We start from the raw sequence: 5,049 nt of genomic DNA, 5'->3' as shown, positions 1-5,049 counted from the left end.
GGTTATTGTGTCTGCGTCACATCATTTGTAAGAACAAGTGATCCTTATGATGATTTTTTGAAAAGTACGGAGTGGATGTTAGATACTATAATAATGGGGTGTCTGCTGCATTTGTGGCGACATTAATATCATGATTTAGGGCAATTAATTTACACTTTAGTATAGTACGTTTATGTTAGCCTGTTAACTAAAGTGTATTCTTAGGGGAAATATATGATGAAGTGTATATATAACAAGAGAGAAAGTTCATCTGTCCACTCATTGTCCTAGGACCCCATTGTATTTAGTGTTAAAGTTGATTCCATGACTAAAAATAGTACAGACTAATGAAAATGTTTACTTTTGTTCTAACAGTAAGCTCATCAAATTTACAGAAGGATATGTTTGCTTTTGTTTGATATTAACTATTTCTTGTTGTATAATTGGATTTATTGTATTTTAATGTAGGAACTTTTACCTACTTTTTAAAAAAAAATAAAAAAAAATATTGACCAATAGTCAAATACAATACAGTTAAGTACAGTACAGTAAATAGATTTTAAAAATTAAGCCTGCTAGGGGTAAGTATACAATATTATATAAAGACTATAAAGAAAAACATGCCTGTACAATTTGAATAACTTTTTGCTTCTTCGAGGGTAAAATTGAGCACAATAGGGCACAATTTCCTTTTTAAATACTGTAAAACATGGATTCTTTATTGAGAATTTGCATTTATTAGGAGCTTTTATGATTTTGTATCTACCCGGACTAATGACGTCATCAGTAAGCGCGCCGGTTTATAAACAAACTTGCGTATGTCGCAAGTAGAGATGAGATAACCAGTCTTCAGCCGTTTGCCTAAAATAAAAATAAGGCATTTTGAATTTGACTATCATTATTATTATTTTTTTGTCGACCACTGAAGAGAAACTGCCACCAGTAAGTCAGCAAAATCAGGTAATTTTTTAGTAAAAAACAAAACAGCTTATGTATATGTATGTTGGTCGTGACAGTCTTCATTTCGTAAACTACATTTTTGGATAAGAGTCTCTGCTGCATACTTTAAATCTAAATATAGAAGGGTTTGTATCTATTTTATGTCTTGGCTTGTTTTGTTAGACACCACTTACACTACTCGTCTTAATATTCACCAGCATCATGTTGGAGTTGTAAGGGTCTGATGATAGACTATTGTATGAACGGGGTTTATAGGGATGCCGAGCAATTATTCGGAGTGTGGCTCTTCCAGTGTCGTGGAGGATGATCTGTATTCTAAGAGGCAATGGGTGTGTGAAGACTGAGTCTGTGGTCGAAGAGGGACATCTGACCACCACATTGAGCGATGAGACCCGGAGCAGAGGTAACCCAGCACTGGACATTACACTTTTTTAGATTGATAGTTTGCACCCTGTTTGGAAACTTTTAGGTTGATACACGTTTCTTTCACTCTGTTTAGCTGTGCCTTATCACGCTTCCACAGAGACGACCAAGAGACCATGCAGGAATCTGATTGCAGGTAAGGCCAATCAACTCAAAGTCAACCTGCTCAACACTTCTGCAGAACACAAAGACTTTTACAAGAATATCTCTGCTCTGTAGGTCCGTACAATGCAAGTGAATGGTGACCACAACTTTGAAGCTCCAAAAAGCACATAAAGGCGGCATAAAAGTAATCCATAAGACTCCAGTGAATTGGTTTTAGGTGAGAACAGACCTAAATATAAGTCCTTTTTTACTATAAATCTTGACAGCAGCTGTCTCCTTGCCATTCATTATTTCAAGCTCGATTACACTTCCTAGCACCATCTAGCGCTCTGTGCGTCAAGCACAAGGAAGTATAATCGAGCTTAAAATCATGATCGTGCCTAGAGACTGCAGTGTCAAGATGTAGTGAAAAAGGAGTTATATTTAGGTCTGTTCTTACCCAAAATCGATTAGATCGCTTCAGAAGACATGGATTAAACCAATGGAGTCGTGTAGATGACTTTTCTGCTGCCATTTGGAGCTTCAGTTTTAGTCACCATTCACCTAAAGAGCTGAAATTTTCTCCTAAAAATCTTTGTTTGTTCTGCAGAAGAAAGTCAGACACATCTGGGATGGCATGAGGGTGAGGAAATGAACAATCCGTATAAAGGAATGTTCCGGATTGAAAACTAGTTGAGCTCTATCGACGACCGCATCGGTCACATGGTCAAATACCACACATGATACCTCATTTTGTGAAAACAAGCAAGATTGCATTTACAGTAATGTACTTTAAGGGGCAAGGCATTCCAAAGATTTAAAAGCAGAAATGTGCAGTTCGTACAAAAATTGTGTTATTTAAAATGTAAAGTCTAAATCATGAGGAGACTTTTTCTACATTTAGTCATTTAGCATTTTATCCAAAGCGACTTACAAATGAGGAACATAGCAAGCTATTTGTCATACAAAGTTCAACAACATCTATAGTGTTGTACTGCCAAGCTCTCAAGGTGGCTGCAGTAGTATAGGTGCTAGCACAGATGAAAGAAACAGAAGTACGTTATGTGCAAGTTAAGTTCAATAGTAAGTGCAATTAGTGTGGATTGGTCAAGTGCTTGCGGAACAGCTGTGTTTCCAGCTGGTTCTTGAATGCTGAGATGATAGTAGCAGATCGTGTGGAGGTTTGAAGTTCATTTCACCACAGTGTAACAGAGACATGAAATAGACTTTTAGCCTCTTTGTGATGGGACCACCATGCGGCGCTCTTTCATATGTCAAGTGTCTTTTTTTTCTTTGCATTAATTATCATATATTAGTCCATAAACAGTGATGGTAACTGAGTCTTGGCTCCTTTACCATGCTCTATATGTAAATATTCACCAAATCAATCTTTTTGTAGCCTATATATATTCACCAGATGAATGGTTTCGGCCACGACGGAAATAAAAAAGTAACAAAGCCACTCATGGATCCATTTGCCATCATAAGTGTTGCCATAGAGACGTGGACGTTCAAGGACATGAATCGCTCATAGCAGAATCTGTGAGTTGTTATCTCGTTATTAAGATATTTCCAACACGACGTCAAAGCAGAATGACCAACAGTTATGTATGTCCTCGTAATATTTGCCTACTGAATTGTGACTGGTCTTCCTCCTTGCATCTATTTAACCTGCTATAGCCACCTTTACGCTTTAAATAATGTGTTCGTTCTCGCGCATAGCCGACAGACACATGCTGAGTGGCTTTGATGCAGCATTTCATTTATGTGTAACCAAAGCCTCAAACATAAGCTTACCTAAAACTGTGACGCATATCTTTTGCTGCCTTACAGGGAATGCAAATCTAGTCTCTTCTTTTTTTAGGCCCGCATTCAATACTCTTTTTGTGCGTTCTGCCAGATTGGGAAAGCACCTGAACAGTCATGGTCTAAAAGCAAAGAGTCTGTCCTGAAGCAGATAAATGAGCTAAAGGTGGTCTTGTGTAAACTGAGTCAAGAGCTGCCATGGCTGAGAGGGCGAAAAGTGGAGCCAAACAAGGTGGATGACATCCTGAAGAACCGCAGAGCATTGCTCATGAGAGCCATTCGAAACTATGAAGAACAACTGAAAAATTAACTCCCAGAAACACAAATGGGAGACAATGAGAATGACCCATTTGGAAAACACCCAACAGATTCAAACCACCCCGATTCACCTTCCACAAAGGCACCTGAGTCAGAAGTTACATATCCCAAGTAGATGACCACTGATGATTGTCAGTCCCCCACGAATAGAGAGACCTCAGATTGTGAACTACCACCAACCAATTGGAGTAAAAGGCACTTTTTTTTACCTCACTGTGTGAAGAGTCACAAACAGCAGTGAGTGGACACTCCTCAGTTAGAAGTGACTGGAGATGAGGAAATATCGGACAGTGAAATCGAATCGTATATTAAATCTCAGGATGAGATCAAACTGTATTTAAAAGCTCAGAAAGAGCTGAAGGAGGCGTAATGGGTTCAGATTTGAACTAAATTCGTATTGTTTACATTAAGATTCATCATTCCTGGTTTAACATAATGATGTTGTAGAGGGAAGGTTCACACAAAAATGATAGTTGTCGTCATTTACTCACCCTCGTGTTGTTCAAAAGCCATATGACTTTCTTTCGTTCATGGAACACAATAGGTGCATTTTTTAATAGTATCCTGGCCACTGTTTTCCATATAATGAAAGTAAATGGGAACTGGAGCTTTAAAGCTTTAAAATGACAAAAAAGCACCATCAAATGATTATTAAAGTAGTCCGTATGACTCATGAGCAAGAAGTATTTTGAAGCCATATGATAGCTTTATCACTGATCTATTTGAATTAAAGCTATTTAGGGGCAGTGGTGGCTCAGCGGTTAAGGCTCTGGGTTGCTGGTCAGGGGTTCAAACCCCAGCACTGCCAAGATGCCACTGTTGGGCCCTTGAGCAAGGCCCTTGACCCTATCTGCTGCAGGGGCACCATATCATGGCTGACCCTGCACTCTGATATGTGAAAAAAAAAGAATTTCACTGTATATGTGCAAATGTATAATGTGTGATATATAATTATAAAATTATTATTATAAATTATGGTACTTTTTTGACAGTTCCAATCTCCATTCACTTTCATTGTGGAAAGAAGCAGCGAGGATGTCCTTTAAATATTCAGCTTTTGAGGTTGAAGGTGAGCAAATGATGACAGAATTGAATTTTTGAATAGTGCCTTTTGTCAGAATGTCATTTATTTCCTCACTGGAGAATAAAGCTTCAAATTATTTAGTCAGTGTTGTGTATTTTTCACTTAAATGACTTTGAATAACTGCAGCCTCTAAATTCCCTGTGTACATCTGTTTTCATTTACAAAACAAATTTATTTTCCCTTGTGCATTGTCCTTTTGAATGTATCATTCCATGAGAGTTAATTTCAGGGAGACCTTGATTTTAATAATGCCAAGTCACATCTGTTCCTGCTGCCATTGTGTTTGTGATGGCATTATTAGTATGCACTGATTTAATTCTGTTATTTGCTTGAGGCTGTAAAAACAGACAAATTAAAATGTTCTTCAGATATATGACCCTGACAATGCAATATAA

General features: G+C 37.8%; 1 pseudogene; it reads left to right on the top strand.

Annotated features, from left to right (window-relative positions):
• Positions 1-1,196: 1,196 nt before the first annotated feature.
• On the top strand, positions 1,197-5,049 carry LOC127433581 (transcription factor IIIB 50 kDa subunit-like; annotated as a pseudogene).

The sequence above is a fragment of the Myxocyprinus asiaticus genome, chromosome 43 (assembly GCF_019703515.2).
Source record: "Myxocyprinus asiaticus isolate MX2 ecotype Aquarium Trade chromosome 43, UBuf_Myxa_2, whole genome shotgun sequence".
Lineage (NCBI taxonomy): Eukaryota > Metazoa > Chordata > Actinopteri > Cypriniformes > Catostomidae > Myxocyprinus > Myxocyprinus asiaticus.
This window is presented reverse-complemented; position numbering and strand designations above follow the sequence as displayed.